This window comes from Antechinus flavipes, chromosome 2, assembly GCF_016432865.1.
Source record: "Antechinus flavipes isolate AdamAnt ecotype Samford, QLD, Australia chromosome 2, AdamAnt_v2, whole genome shotgun sequence".
NCBI classification, from domain to species: Eukaryota; Metazoa; Chordata; class Mammalia; order Dasyuromorphia; family Dasyuridae; genus Antechinus; species Antechinus flavipes.
Window position 1 is genome coordinate 676,275,917 of NC_067399.1, and position 17,257 is coordinate 676,293,173.

Genomic DNA, 17,257 nt, shown 5'->3' on the forward strand with positions numbered 1-17,257 from the left:
CCTCTCAACAACTCTGTGAGTTAATATTATCTCCATTTTGTAGCTGAGAAAACTGAGGCAGACAGAGGTTAAGGGCCCAGGACCCCATAGCCAAGAGATCACACAGCCAAGATTTTAACTTAACACGGCTGACTCCGATCCAAATCACTGCCCAGCTGAGAGTTGAATTCAAGGCTTTCTAACTCCAAGACTATTCTTCCCCCTCTCTAGGCAAGGGAATCTGAGGTTCCCATTTGCGGGGTTTTCCAGTTTTCAGATTCAGACCTGACGTCACTTCTGGTGGACACGGAAGAGCCATGGAACTACATCTTCTTGATTGGTATAAACATCTGGTTCTCTCTCATCACCCAGGAAGCTTTGGGGGCGTGTCCAGTCCAGTCCATTGGTCTCAGACAACTTCTTGTCCCAGCCTATTTCCACAAAACCCCATCATTACCCTGGGGCAGCTAGAGGGCCCATCGGATAGAGGGCCAGTCGGGTGTCATCTTCCTGAGTTCAAGTCGAGTTTCAGATGCTTCCTAGTTGTGTGACTCTGGGTAAGTCACTAAATCCTGTTGACCTCAGTTTCCTCATGTGTAAAATGAGCTAGAAAAAGAAATGGCAAAGCATTGCAGCCTTTGCCAAGAAAATCCTTAATGGGGTTGCAAAAAAGTGGAATATGACTGAGACAAGTGAACAACCACCACCACCATTATTTCCAAATGAAAGATGAAGTCCATGGATTTGGGGAGAACCCATAGGATGTTTCAACATCCTATAGCTTTTATTTTATACCTTTAAAAATATGATTTTGAGCAGGGGTTCATAGGCTTCTCTAGGCTGCCAAAGGGGGCCATAAAACAAATCTGGTGAGACATATGTCTTGGACACTGGGGAGTAAACCGAGAAAGTCATCAGAGAAGCAGCTCCAGGATGAACTGAGACCCCAGGTGGCTACTCCTCTCCATTCCCCAAAGGTTTGCCCTTTCTCTGGATTCTAGAGCCACAGAGGTTCTACTTTTCACCCAGATGGATGACCCAAGGGAAAAGTCCCTCCTGCTCCAGGTTGTCTCTTCCAGGGAATGGATGAATGAAAATACACACACTTAAAGCTGAAGACAAAAGGGGACATTGTCCAAAGGAGGCACCTGGGATGGCAATGACCTAAGGGGCAGCTGAAGGAACTGGGGACATTTATCCTGGAGGTGAGAAGACTAAAGGGAATGAGAATTTCTTCAATGATCTGAAAGCCTGGCACATGGAAGAAAGCGCATTCTGAGCCAGGAGCAAGTGATCAACATTCCAAGTAGCCTAAAAGAAGCTCCATGATGGGGGAAACTTCCTTAGAAGGAGAACTATCCCAAAGAGGCAGGGGCCATCCCTACTGGGAACTCCCTGGAGTTCTTCAAACAGGAGCTAGCAGAAGACTTGCCAATTGTGCTCCACTGAAGATTTCCTCGGGGGTGAAGGGGGACTAGAAGGTCATCCTTAAATTCTGGGACTCCAATATTCTTCATGTCACACTTGGAATTTTGAAAAAAGACCTGTATGGGGTCAGGGGTAGGGAGGAGATTTCATCTTATAACTTCAAATAGCGGTGTGAGCTACAAAGATAAAGTCAGGTTGGGGAGGACGGACTCTGTTCAAGGTCATTTGATGGAGACTGAGATCTGGGCCAGCTCTGAGATTCAGAGTTTCTGTTCTCAGGGTGTTCAGGGGAAATCCTTTAAATCATTCCTCCCTTCCGGACAATGTCCCGATCAAGGCTGACTCCCCTGTCCGACCGGGGCTCTATCCGATGGATCCGACATGCTAAAAACACAAGATTTTACACTGTCCTCTTCTTGGGGAAGTTCTTTGCTTTTAATAAGGAGGAACGCCATCTTTCATTGGAGGTGAAGGGAGTCTCAAGGAAACAGCCGGGGCAAGAAGCTGATGGCCAATGGACTGGGATGTTCCCCCCAAGTTTCCGCGTCACAAGACGGGGAGTGGTATTTATACCAGACAAGCAGGAGAGGTCCTTGCATGTCTCCTCCGCGTCCATCCGGATGAGGTCGGATCTCAGTGTGAAAATGGAAAACGCTGATCCCCTGGTGAAGGGGCGGAATTTCAGAGGGAAGAACTTTGGGCCCGGGGTCAGGAAGTGTTGAGTTCAGCGTGATTTGGAAACTCCCTTCCCTTCTCAGACCTTCAGTCTCTGGGAAGGAGATGGCAGTAAGGTTGTTGCCAGATTCAAATGAGCACCAAGCATAAAGGACACTGACTCTATGCAAATTCAAGATCTATTCTTAGGTCTAATCAACTTGGAATCTGACATATTTTCACTAATCCCCACTTAATTCTCAGGCTGTCTGCATAGTTTCAGGAAAATCTTTGAGAGACCTGGCTTTGACACTCCCCTCATTCACTGACTGACTACCCAATCCTGAACAAAGCATTTCTCCTCAGCCTCAGTTTCCTCATGTATAAAATGGGCACAACAACAGCATTCACCTCCTAGGGTGGTTATAAAGATCAAATGAAACGCTGCCTGCTGAGTGCTGGGCAGACCTTAAGGAGCGATACAAATGCCAGTTATCAGAAAGGATGAAACCCACAGGAGTGGAAACCTGGGACTCGGTAAATAAAGAGAAAAGTATCAGTCCCCTTTGGCCAGCTGCTGCTCCGATAGAAACAGGTTGTTTGTGAAAAGAAATTAACTGACAGAGCTTTTACTCAACAGTGGCAAAGCCGGAGTCCCTTCCCTTCCCTTCCCAGCCTCGGCTCCCGGAGCATTCTCCAGGGGAGACAGAGCGATGGAGGCGATCACAAATGGCCACAGTCCTGTGGGCTGCTTGGGAGGGGACCAAGGCTCCCGGCTCCAGGGCCCCGCCTGTTACGAATGCAAATGGAGCCCGTAGGTTTTCTCCTCCCTAACACAGATATGCAATGATTAATACTGATGTGATTTAGGTATTCAGACCTACGACCGTGCAGGCCTGTTTGCCCGCCTTCAAACCCTTTCATCTCCCTTTCCAATGTAATTTGGAAGTAAAAAATACAGAAAAGGGAAGAAGGGAATTTCCATAAAAATAAAAAAAAAATTGACCTTCCTGAGGGAAGAGACAGAACTTGTGATTTCATGGCTATCGGGAAATTCCGGATGAGGAAACTCCTTTTACCAACAAAGTAGCGCCTTGTGGGAGGTGTAGGTGTAGACAGTGGTCTGCGGTCTGAGAGGTCACCACGCCAGGGTGGACGCCGAGGCAGCTGGTCTGTGTGAGTAGCTCTGTGAGTAAAGTGAAGGGATGAGATGTGAGAGATGTCAGAAAGGTAGAACAGCAAAGCCTGACCCCTGAGAGGAAAGTCTCATAGACACCGTACGATATGTATAATGGCAATTTTTGTGCTAGCGAAAATCTAGAAATAAAGCGAGTGCTCATCCAATGGGGAATGGAATGGAACGATCTGGTCAGAAATGACAAATACGGGAAATGAAGAGAATCACATGAAAACTTGTATGAGCTGATGTAGAAGAAGGAGGCAGCAGGACCAAAATAACGATTTACATAATGATTTCAATAACAATGAAAGCAACACTCCAAAGCTGCTGGGCTTAAATGAATTACTGTGACTGTTCTCAGCCCAAGAAAGCAGATAATGAAATATATTTTCCTCTTCTTAAGAGAAAGGTAGGGGCCCAGGATAGCCGAATGCTGTGTAAATGTTGAATAAATGTGGAATGTAGTTATTTTGTTGGTCAGTTTTGCCTTTTTGTCCTTAATGAGGGGTGTGTGTGTGTGTGTGTGTGTGTGTGTGTGTGTGTGTGTGTAGACAGAGAGATAGAGACAGAGAGATAGAGAGGAGAGACAGACACAGAGACACAGAGAGGCACAAAGAGATGTATACGCAGAGTATTAGAAAATGTCTGTGGTGTCAAAAATAAAAGGCATCAATAAAAAAAATTTTTAAAGAAAGAAAGAAATCTAGGCCCCAGTTCGCAGCTCCAACTCAGAAACCGAATTGCCCATTTATCCCTTTGTTCTCAGGGGTAACACGGCAAAGGCCAAAGAGACCCAGGATTGGGCGAAACTGCCTTGAGCCAGCACTGCAGAGACACGCATGACGCTGTGTGCACATCACAGTGCCCCCGACGAGTCCGGGCAGCTCTCCTGGCTTCAGAGCCAAAGAGCATTCCGGGGAGAGGGCAGCGAGCCGGGGAACACAGCCCGCATTGTTCCATGCCCGACTTGCACACGCTGGAATAGCCTGGACTTGGCCCTGACCATCATGGATCCGATGCTGCTCTGTGGAGATCTCCCAGCAGGAGCTGAGGCTGAGTTAAGTCACCAGCAAAGAAATCCAGGGGAAAGTTCCCTCCCCAGCATCCTCATCTTCAGGACAGGACAGATGTAATGTTACATTACCACATCAGAAGAAATGATAAATATAAATATCGAATCCAGAAGAGCTTGGGAAGATGTTAATTGAGAATGAAGCAAGATTAAGTCAACATTGTACACGTCAGGCTTGTTGAGATAATTAATTTGTTTTTAAGTTTGGGGTGATAGACTTGTTTCTCTTCTCTGTAGCTTTCGGGAATGTATTTTAGGTGAGAAGTTATGAATCCAATCATAAATGCTGAGACCCCAAATAGGAAAATTGCTCACATTTAGAGAGAGCTTAGTCTCTCTGCCTATTTTGAATTTATATTTATCTCTGATTAATTCTTGATCTCTTCGTGGTTGAGTCAAAATCCATTTCACTGGAAAACCTGGGTATTGAAACAGTAGATTACATTACAGTCTCGATGGGTTTTATATATGTATATGTATTATGTATTATATTATATATAAAATATATATAGTCTATACTATATTATATATGTGATGTAACATATATAATGTCATATGTGTGCATGACAGGATATATATAAGAAGGGATATATATCATTAAGTATATAAGATGAAAGAGACAGGGAAAGGGAAGAGGAAAGGAAAAGAAGAGAAAATGAGAAGGGGAGAGAGAATGAGAGGAAGAGAGAATGAAAAAGGGAGAGAGAATGAGAGGAAGAGAAGATGAGAAGGGGAGAGAGAATAAGAGGAAGAGAGAATGAGAAGGGGAGAGAGAATGAGAGGAAGAGAAAATGAGAAGGGGAGAGAGAGGAGGAGAGAATGAGAAGGGGAAAGGGAGGAGAGGAAGAGAGAATAAGGAGGAAAGGAAGAAGAGAGAGGAGAAATAGGGAAAGAGAAGATGAAAGAATGAGAGAGAAGAAGTAAAGGAAGAAGAAACTAAAAGGAGGTGAAGTAAAAGGAGAGGAAGAAGCAGGAGAGGAAAAGCCTCCCACAATCAGTGCAAGCTCAGGCCCCAGTCCAGGCTCACGCTGCTCCATCTTAGGAAGAATGTGGCATTTCTTACACCCTGTTCTTTCTCTTTCTTTTTTTCTTGGCCTTCTCTTGCTAAATGTGTCAGAAAACTTTGGAGCCGCCCCAAGCTGGCAAGGGTTAGAAAAACAAATTAAATCCAAAAGAGGAAAAAGAAAAGTGTGCTCTGGTGAAAAAAAAATCTAAGTAGGGATGTGAGAATTCCTCTCCGTGCGCGGGAGATTGGTTTCCACGGGGAGCCGGGCAGGGGCGGCTGGATTTTGGGGGAAGGACGAGCAGAGGTTTCCATGAAATGATTTGATAAGACTCACGCTTGGGCCTCAAATAAAGGGGCTCGGAGGAGACACCGTGCATGCTGAGTTTCGTCCATGGATGGGGAGGAGCGCGCCATTGCCCAGAAAACAAAGCCCCTGGCGAGAGAAAGCTCTCCTTCTCCCCATTGAGGCGCCCTGAATGAGGGCCGGACCGGCTCCCCCCACGCCCGGCCTCCCGGGCGGCCCCCCTTAACGAGCAGCCAGGGGCCGGCCCCGGCAGCTACAATAGCCGTGTTCGGAGAGCATTTGGCACCATCCCTGGAACATAATGTGGGCCTGTGATTGGGGAGGGGGGGTCCCCTCGGTGAATAGGAAGTGATCAAAGATAACAGCCTCGGAAAGAATTAGAACTGTGGAACATTGCATCGAGTTACAGTGAATGCCAATCATCCTGGGGATGAATGGCCCGGTTCCTTTAAAGCCCGGTGGGCCGAGCGGGGGCATTCAGCACGGAACGGCCGAGCCGGTGCTCGGAAATCAAAATGCAGCAGCATGTGCCCAGGGCCGCGCTTTAAATGCTACCCGGCCCCGGCCTTCGTCCCCAGGAGCAAAGGGTCCCGGGAGAAAGCGCCCTCCAAAGGGACGCTGGCAGGGCGGGCAGTGCCACTGCCGGGAGTTTGGGAGGGACGGGGAGAAGGCCCACGGTGGCAGGGAGGCCAAAATCACCTTTGTGGGCACAAAGAAGGACCAACCCCTCTTGGTCCAGAGGAGAGGGCCTGGCAGAGCATCCTTGGTGCCGGGGACCAAGTCCTGGCACAGCCTCCCAGGCGGGGAAGGGGGCTGGCGGCTTCATCTGCATGCTAAACAGTCCCGGCCAGAAAGGAAAGAAGAACGTGGCCTTGTCCCTTGTATAAAGACTTACGTCAAGAAGGACCCCCCGGCCTTCGGAATGCCCCGAAACTCAGCGCCATTCAGAAAGGGGCCCGCGTCCACAATCCACTAAAGAGCCCAGAGAGACAAGCTTTCCTTTCTTGTGCACGTTAAGGAACTTAAGGAGGGAAAGTTTCCTCAGCCTCCAGAAGGAGGAGGGAGAAAGCTCAACGTCCTCCTTAATCTAAGCCTCCTGGGAGGTGCTCACAGCAGCTCCTTCACAGGGAGGAAGGGAAGCATCCCATCTCCGTCAAAGGGCCTGGGAGTAAGGAGATGGTCTCTGTCTGCGATATCAGAAGCGAAGACCTCCGTAGAGGGCATCAATAAAGACTGAGCCCTGATGCGATGAAGAGAGAAGGCAGAAGGCAGGAAACAGGAGAACAGATCGAGGAAATCGGAGGAGACTGACAAATACGGTGCCCCCAGAATTAGGGCAGCTCCAGGAAGGTTCTGCTCCTCCTTCGGGCCAGCCATGCGCTTCTCCCATCTGCCAGTGCCAGGAGAATGGGAGTTTTGCTCAAAAATGATCCCTCTTTTCTTTGGGATTTCACAAGTGACTGTTTAGTTTCAAAGACCATGTGGACGCTGATGGAACTGGCTCCGATGAAGGAACGAGTAAACGATCCCCCAAGAAGGCAAAACAAAGACCACACAAAACCCCGTGAACAAGCTCCATTAGCCCTAGATCTCTCTAACTCAGCTCTTCACTACGTCACACAATCACATTCTAGATGGAGAGAGGCTGTGTCTGATCCCAAACGTGGAAGCCCAGCCATGGCTTCTGACCCATCCCAATATGCTAATCTCCTCAAAATAGGTTTTGTCATTATGATAGAGAGGAGAGAAGATAAGGGGTGATTTCCTTTTCTCACTGGACACACTTTTTTGAAACAGATTATGTCTAAAATAGAATTTTCTATATGACACTGAAAAGTCTTGAACATTTTACTCTCTTGGTGCCCCCTTTATCTCCCACTAGTCCCATTATCATCTTGATGTAGGTGATTCATAGATAGATAGATAGATAAACAGGATAGATAGATGAACTGGATAGATAGATAGATATATGGAGAGATAGACAGATGGATGGATAGATAGAGAGGTAAACAGGATAGATAGATGAACCGGATAGATAGATAGATAGATATATGGAGAGATAGACAGATGGATGGATAGCTAAATAGATAGGTAGATAGATAGATAGATGAATGGATAGAATAGATAGATGATGGATAGACAAAGAGAAAGAGAGATAAGCGGACAGATAAGCAAACCTAGACAGATAAAGAGATAGACAAAAGAGGCAGACAGATGGATAGATGTATAGACACAGACAGATAAATAATAGACACATAGTCAGATAGACAGATAGGTAGATAGACGGGTAGACACAGATAGACTGATAAATAGAGACATAAACAGATGGATAGATAGGTAGATAGATAAAAAGAATATCTTCATATTCTCTAGATAGAGAGGATGAACAGGATAGCTATATAAATAGATAGACAGGATAGATAGATAGACAGACAGACAGATGGATAGATGGATAGGTAGATGGATAGCTATAGACAGTCTTAGATACAGATATATCCCTAATCTTGCCTAAATTCCCAATACACTTCAACAATTGCCTCATAGTTGCCTTTGGCTAGATGTCCTGCAAACATAAGTTTAAAAGACTAAAATAAAACACTTTATCTTCTACTACACTCTTGTCCGACAGTCCCTATTTTTGTCAAGGTCACAACCTCGACATCCACCTTCCCAGAGTCATGGTTAGATCCTTTCCCTTCCTCGCCTCCCAAATCCAAACAGTAGCCAAGTCTCATTGATTCCATCTATGTAATATCTTCTTGTACCCATCACATCTCCCTCCATGTTGAGACCCTGTATCCCAGACTCTTCATAGCCAAATGCTTTTTCCCCCATTTTTTGGATCACCAGTATTTAACATAGTATCTAGCAAATGGTAACCACTTAATAAATGCTTGTTTCTGACTGACTGAGGGACCTTTAACTTCTCTCACAGAAGCATTCTAACTGCTCTTCTACTCAAGAACCTCCAAGGGCTTCCTACTGTCTCTGGGATCAAATACAGCCTCTTCTGCTTAGCATATAAATCTCTAGCCTATGGTTCCAGGCTTACTTCCCATCTCTCTCCTTAACACACTTTACATTTGACCAGACTTGCTGTTTTCCTTCCATTTCCTGCTTTTGTGACTTTGTGCTGGCCAGCCCCCATTCCCGGAATGCTCTCTCTCCTCAGCCCACTTGTTAGTTTTCTCTGGCTTCCTCAAACTCTCAGGTCAGATCTCACTTTTTCCTGGGGGCCTTTCCCAGGCCCTTGAATTTGAAAATCAACAAGTATTGAAGTCCCAAGGCTGGGATTCTGTTCTGTCTAATTGCCTTTTCTTCTCAAAGTTTATTGTATCTTTACCACACTTCATGTCACAATTTAATCTCTCTTTAAACTTAATTTAATGCCCCATTTAATCTCAATGTGACAGTTCATAATTAAGAGCATGTGTGTCACATGGGGGAGTACTTGGCCATGCTGGCCAAGTGCATGTGGTACGTATGACAGGATCATTTTGTATCATTCATTCTACTGAACTTGCTCAGAAAAAAATTGTCTATATTTGTGTGTGTGTGTATACACATATGTATGCGTACACATATGTATATATTGTATTGTGTATTTTTATAAATTAAAACAGAGTAATTCAGTTAAGATAACAAAGAACCTACTTTCTGAGGGCCTTGATTAAAGCATCTATTTTGACAGGAAATCTGGCTAAAAAACAAAATATTGACCAATTCTACAAAAGTGGAAGGAGGGGTTAGTTGGATTTCTTCTGGACGACCGTGTTCGGTTCTGGGAATGAGAGTTTAGAAGGATATTGATCAGCTCCAGAGTCCAGGAAAGGATGACTAAGAATACCAAAGGACATCCCAATCCAACCATATAAAAATAAGTTTGGGCTCTCTTAGCCCCCATGCTTAGCATAGTAGCTGTTAAAGTGCTTTATAGATGCTTATCAACTGACTGACTGACTGTTTAGCCTGGAAAAGAGAAAGTTTAGAGGGGACATGATATCTACCTCCAAGTCTTTGAAAGATGATCATGAAGAAGAGGGAATTAGGGTCATCCCACTTGGCCGTAAAGGGCAGATCCAAGACCCAGGGGTAGAAGAATCAAAGTGGATAAAAAGAGGAAAAATTTCCTTACAATGAGAGTGGTCAGAATGCTGGGAGCCAGGAGGCTCTCCTCGATGGAGATGGGGTTTTGTGAAGGAATTCTAGATGTGCGTTGGACCAGGGGGCCTTGGCGGAGAGGGTCCCCTACAACTCTAAGCTCTGTGATTCTATGGTTGTAAAAAGAAAAGATCTGTATTGACGCCCTAGGACCTTGAATATTTTCAGTTATGGTCTGATTTTTAGACTAGAAACATACTTATTTAGTCTATACAAGAGTATAAGCTGGAAATGAAAGATCATATTAAGACTACAAGACGGTCACAGGACAATAGGTTTAGAGCAAGATGGAAGCTCAGAAGTCATTGAGTCCGAACTTTTCGTTTCATAGATGATAAAACTGAGGCGTGGGGAGCTGAAGAAAATTGGCTCAGGCCATACCTTCAGTGAGGGAATTTGAACCCAGGTCCAGGATGTGGAGTTGGCTTAAGGAAGGATGAACTGGAAAAGGGTTCATTAAAATCAAGGGAGGAAAAGAGAGAACTTGGTTCAGTGAAGAGGGTGCTGAATTCAGAGTCCTGAGATCTGAGTTTGAATCCCAGCTCTGAACTTAGGAACTTTTTAAATTATTATAGCTTTTTATTTACAAGATATATGCATGGGTAATTTTTCAACATTGACTCTTGTAAAACCTTTTGTACCAAATTTTCCCCTTCTTCCCCCCCCCCCACCTCCTCCCCCAGATGGCAGGTTGTTCAATACATTAAATATGTTAATTTATATGTAAAATCCAATATATGTATACATATCTCTACAGGTATCTTGCTGCACAAGAAAGATCAGATTTAGAAAGAAGGTAAAAATAACACGGGAGGAAAAACAAAAATGCAAGCAAACAGTAACAGAAAGAGTAGAAATGTTGTGTTGTGGCCCATACTCACTTCCCACAGGCCTCTCTCTGGGTGCAGATGGCTCTCTGCATCACAAAACCATTGGAACTACTTTGAATCACATCAGGAGAGAGCCACATTCATAAGAACTGATCATTGTATAATCTCGTTGCCGTATACAATGATCTCCTGGTTCTGCTCATTTCACTTAGCATCACAAACTTATGAACTTAATAGGCTACCTCAACTCTCAGGTCCTCAGTGTCCTCATCTGTAAAATGGCCTCTAATGTCTCTTCTCACTCTAGCTGAGGATTCTGGGATTCTGTGAAAATGGAAGAATTACAAATGTGATGGAAGATGATCTAGAGATCAGAGTGGACAATCTGGATGCGAGTCAGTCAATAGGCAGCAGAGGAATGACAGTTAAAATCCCCCATTCTAGAGAGTACCAGGAGCTCTGAGGAGTTGGACAGCACCTGGAAACCCTCATTCAACTCTGGCCACTAAGACTCCATCCCCTAAGAGAGGCTACCGATCCAAGGCCTCTCTTTACCTGGAGGCTTACACAATTCCTTGACCTTCTACTGGAACCCAACTAGAAACGGGGGGCGGGGTGGGCAGAACCACTGGTCAGTGCCTTGTAGACATTCTCAGTTCTGACTTGGGAGTCAAATCAAAACTTTTTCTTCTTCAGAGAGTGAGGAGGCTGGAAATACTTCTGGAGCAGTCTCTGACCTCCACAGGAAGATTGCATCAGGGACATAAAGGCTGGCCACGTCTAGAGCCGGCTAAAGGAAGTCAGACAGGTCTGCTACCGAGACTGATGAAGGTGGGGTGAGAAGCTTAAGAACTCTGATTAATACCATGAGCAGCTGTGATTCTAGAAGAGCCATGATGGAGACCGCTACCCGCCTCCTCAGACAGAGGTGATGGATTTAGGGTGGAGGGGGAGGCCATGTTTTGGACATGGCCAATATGGGAATGGGGGATGGGAGGTGAACATATATTTTTGCAAGAGTTTTGTTTTTCTTTCTTTTTTCCATTGAGGCAGAATAGAAGAAAAATAAATCTTCTTATTCATTAAAAAAATGAATTACAAAGAAAAATGAAAAGATGGATGAATGGACCTGCAGATGTCACTGTCATTGTCTTCATCATCACTACCCCACCACCATCATCATAATCATCATCATGGCCAGTAGCAGTAACAGCATGTCAGGCTGGCCATCGGGGGCTCAGAGTTTGAATTTTGGCTCTGGGTGGATCCTACTAGTTGGGAATCTTAAACAGGTCATTCCCTTGGCCATCAAACAGTAATAATAAGATTTGTTCACCTGCTTAATTTTAAATTAAAATGAGACAGGTGCATGATACTTTGTCAGGAAGAAATACTCTCTACATTTCAGCCATTATTAATATTATTACCTGATATTAACAACAATAATAATAAAATTTGGCTAATCATACCCGCGGGAAAAAGTTACAGGGAACTGCAATTGTTTTGTCAAAAAATTGAGAGTTAAATGAGTAGTTTTCAAGAAAGTGACAAATTATTATGAAAAAATTGGAACGGCTGATTTTCTGTTCTTTAAAGCAGAGCATGAGACATATAGATAAGATGGAAGGAAGAATTTTCTTCCCTTGTGGCTTTGGGGCGGGGGGCAGGGCTGAGTCAAGTGGTAAAATCTTACTCTCCAGAGAACATTAAAAATAGAAGAAATTTGTCTGAAAAAAGTTTGTATGTATTCCTGAAATCAAATGGATGGACTAAATGGAAGAGCCGGCTTCTCTGCTCCTTCCTAGGCGACCATTTACACGTCATCCCTTCTCCACTCTGGCAATCCTTCCCCTCATTCCCCAGTGGAATCTTGGACTCTAGTCCTGGAACTGCTCAGACTGGGGAGTTTTGTTTTATCTTGACTAGATCAGGCAGCTGATCATTTCTCCATGACCACACGCTAGCTCCCCAGTACTCCTCTATGGTTGTCTTATGATTTTGCCCTAATAGTTGGCAATTTTGCAATAGCCAAAAGGACATGAGATGGGCATGTGTGGAGCCATCTCCACCCCAAATGTTCCGTGGAATATCTGTAGCCACCCTGTGGGACGACTTCGGAGCCTGTGTTGGTTAATCAGCCCCAGGAAGACACGCGTTCATTGACCTCGGCACCATGATGTTATTTTGGTTCTCTCCAGGACGAAGGACAACAGTGAACGTATGAATGGCCATACTCTTCTCTCTGAAGTTGTCGAGTGCTTTCCCTTTGAAATTCTCCCCATTCATTCTGTATATATTTGGGGAGCACTTACACAAATGCCTCTCGATGTACTCCTTTCTGCCCCCCCCCAAGACATGCTCTCTTAGCCACCGCTTCCCTTAGGTGTGTTGTTTTTTACCAACAAGGTTCTTGAGGGGGGAAACTATCTCTACTTTTTGTATCGTTCTTCCTATATAAGTTCCTGCACAATAGGAACTTAAATGCTCCTTGTTTGGTTAATTACTACCACAACCGACCCATAGTTAGCCCCTTCACCAAGTGACTTCTAAGATTTCCTATGTCGCAAATGTTCATTGCTCTGTGGACAACTGGACACAGCTGAGCTGGACCCTCAAACAAGACATGGACAGATGGCACACTGGCCCCAAGCCTCATCTTGCTCAGGAAGGAAATTCTGATCTTTTAAAAGCATGTCAGCAGAGGGCTAGCTCTGTCACATCCTAATCTGGGGGGGCAACCACAAGGCCAGGGGAATGATAGACAGTGTTTGCTGTTTGGAGGTCAGCTTGGGCAAGGGTAGTGATTATTTTTTTTCTGAAGTTGAGTGACTTGCCCTGGGTCACACAGCCAGGAAGTGTTAAGTGTCTGAGGCCAGATTTGAACTCAGGTCCTCCTGACTTAAGGGCTGGCTCTACCTAGCTGCCCCAAGGATAGTGATTCTTGTGGATGACTTGGCAATCAAGCTTTTGGAGACCCAGGAGATGGGTTACCACTTGCATTGGTGAGGGAATTAATACTTGGGGATTGTGACTCCCTGGATGTACGCTATCTATGCTCGTTGTTTGGTTTCATAGTTATATCTGTCCAAGAGAAGCAGCAAGCCTGATTTCATCAACAGAATTTAATAGATTGATAGATAGATAGATGATTGATTGATTGATAAATAGATAGATAAAATAGAAAAGACTTGGATGCAGATCCCATTTCTGGCACGTTTAGCTTTGTGACCATGGCTGTAATTTAACATCTCTGAGCCTCAAGAATCAAAGGCTATTATAATTGGGGAACACTCCTGTGCCTTTGTCTGTGGGGGATGTAGTCTCAGTTTTAAAATGAAGTCATTAGAGAGCAGAGCCAGTATCCGGATGGGATGGGGTAGGAGTGAGAAAGAGAGGGTCACATACAGCTTGTCCCATGTTTTTCCCTTCTCAACATCCCTTTAATGTACCTTAGGTCCCAAAGATTTTCCCTTTTTTTCTGTCACATTTATCTTTCCACCCAAGACAAAATAGCCCAGCCTGTCACGGAAGCAGAGCTATCAAGTAAAACAACAGCTCAGAGCCCAAGTCTTTATACTTTTGCCTTATGAAAATATTTGAAAAGCAATTACTCATTTTGATGTTTTAACATTCATTAACACCCTCATTTTGTGCAAAATCAGCAAAGTCCCAGTTTCTGGATTAGCTGTTATACAGACAAATTAATGAAAGTACTTAAATGAATTTGATTAATATGCCGCCGCGTAAGACCCATTTTGGATCATTAGCAGAGCCAAATACCATGACCCCCAAATGTTCTGTAGGCCTGGGCTGGTGAACCAGCACACCCAGCCTTTCCAAGGACCCTAGAGCGAGGACTTTTTAATGATCGCTGTTGGAAAGAGATCCAAATTCAAGTTAATCCAATGATCAGCCATTTTTCCAGAGGACTTCCTGCCTCTCCATAGAGAGGTGGTATACCACGGCAGTGGAATATTGTATACGCCAACAGATGTGGATGATGTGTCCGTTTGTTTTGCTTAATTATTTCTCTTTATTACGATGAAAGGTTCGGCGGTGGGACAGGAAAGATGATTAGGAAGCCATCAAAACAAAGTGACATCCTGGCATCAATAAGACATCAAATAGGTTTTTTTTTTTTTAAGGATTTTAGCAAACTATCCCACTTCACAAAAGATTAGCCATGCAGTGATTTTCCTTTTGTCCCCCTTTACCCAGATATCCTTGCTCTGCCTGAGTCAGCCAATGTCCCACTTCTGCCTTTAATTAGCAAATTTTGCAACCCCCAAACAGCTTGAATATTGGATGAATTGATGGCTGCAGTCTCAAAGTTGTGACAGCAGTCTGGCCCAAGCATTTTAAAGCCTTTCCCTAGAATCACACAGGGCCTCAAAACTAAAGGAAATGAAATTGCAAGGTCTTTACAACTGAGTGATTTATATATTAAACTATTTATTTTAAAACAAGATTAAGAATACTGCACTCCTAGAAATTTTTTCTCCTGGTAGAAACCACTCAGATGGAAAATTTCATACATTTCTAGCTGATTTTTTGCCTGAGTGATTTTCACCTATTTCCCTAAAACCTGGTCATGTTAAATGATTTATTCTCCATTTTAACAATGCTGTGTTTGAGGAGCTGGGGAGATGTGAGTGTTAGAGTGGCTGATGGCAGTTGGCCAATTAGGTACTCTCCTGTATTTTGATTTTTGTGTGCTTACACATATTTATCTTTCGCTCTCCGATACCTTACCCAGCAGGATAAAGTTTGGCTGCTTGCTGAAAGGGAAAATTCTGCTGTTGCTATCCAAGGAGTACTGAACTCAACTCAAGTTTTAGTACGCATCTAAGATCAGAATCTCCAAAAAAAATGGAGAGAATGGCAAAGCCCCATTTTCCAGTTGTAGAAGGCAACCAGATTGGGACTGGAGGACAGAATCCAACAATATCATCTATCTCGTATTTCATTTTATCAGAATCACCGACTACTTGCCTGGTGGGATGCTTCAAGGTTCATGGTATTTTAAATGGAGATGTACAGAGGATCCTGAGGAGGTGAGAATCCTCACAGAGTTGTCTGAAGAGATGGGGTCTCCACTTATAAGAAGGTGAGAGTCCTGGCAGCTGCTCTCATCACACTCATCCAAAGCATATGGTGAATTGTTCTAGATTCCACCTCCCAGAAAGGATACCAACTGGGAACAATGTGTCTAGGAGAGAGCAATGGGAACAGTGAAGGGTCTTTGCAATCAACACCAGAGTCCAAGCCCCTGAGTCTAGGTCTTCTGCTTGCATCCCCTTCCCCTCCCTTCTCTCAGAGCAGTCATCAGACTTCCAGCACCATTGCCTCTGGGATGGGAAGGAGTGATCTCCCTCTACTCTTCAAAGTAGTGACTTGCCAGACCATGATTCCCTTCTCCAGACACCAGCCACCTCCTTGTGCTATTGTCTTTCCCATTAGAGTAGAAGCTCCTTAAAGACAGAACTGTATCGCTTCACCGTTTGTATCTCCAGCACTTAGCACAGTGTGTGGAACTATGTTCCAAGCATGGTAAGGGCTCGAGAAATTCTTTCTCTTCATTCATTCCTTCATTTGTCTTGCAAACCTTAAAGCTCTATGCAAATGTCAGTTGTTGGTATTATTCTAAGTGAGATTAATGAACTTGTCCTTTCTCGCCAGGATGTACATCATTTACTGCTCTCAAATGGTCCATTTTCCAATTTTTTTTGCCTACGCCTGCTACGTGTTAAATGCCTTTTTACAAGTTCCGACTATAAAATCAAAATCCTGATTTTCCTTGAACAGTCATTTTGTCTCCTTTTCCACAAGAATAGGGACCAATTTTCAATTCTGTAAAAGCCTTCATTTACTTTCTAAGTAGAAGTGAACATTCTAAAATCCAATAGCTCATCTGCCAGGGGGCTCGAGAAGTATCTAACCTGAAACCACTGAGTGGGAAGATGATTGTAGACACAACTTTCTTTCCAGAAGCCACAAAGGATTTGATCCAGTCCAAGATCTGTGCCATTTGGGCATTGCTCCACTCAGCCTGGATCAATGGTTGGACTCGGGTCGGCAAGAACCAGTTCAAATCCCATCTCTGAGCCTGACTAGCTGTGTCATCATGGAAGAGTCACTGAAACTCTGCCTACCTCAGTTTTCTCATCTGTAAACTTAATAGCCTCTAAAGTGCCTTCCAGCTCTAAACCTACTGTTCTATGATCCTGGTAGTCTCAGACCAGATAAATTTTAAGTCCTATTCCTTTTCACAGGAAATCTTATAAGTCGAAAATTTTTCCATGACTTTCCATCAGACCTGTTCTATCCAGCAACTCGCTATTTTCTCTGATTCTCAGTTTTCTCATCTGAAAAATGGAGATGACCATTAACACCTTAGTGCCCATCTATTTCAGAGAGCTGTCATGAAACTCAGGAGAATCCATGTTAAATACTATGGACAGTGGAAACTCCCCAGAAAGGCTGGTTGTCGTTGCATTTGTTGTTATTATTAATACCTCAATCTCATTTTAGGAATAGTCCTGAACAAGTCATCGGCCTTGTTCTTGTGTATTCAAAGTTCTATAGACTAGGGGACAGACACATAAATTAAGGGGTTTTATAATTCTCTATAAGTGTCAGTTAT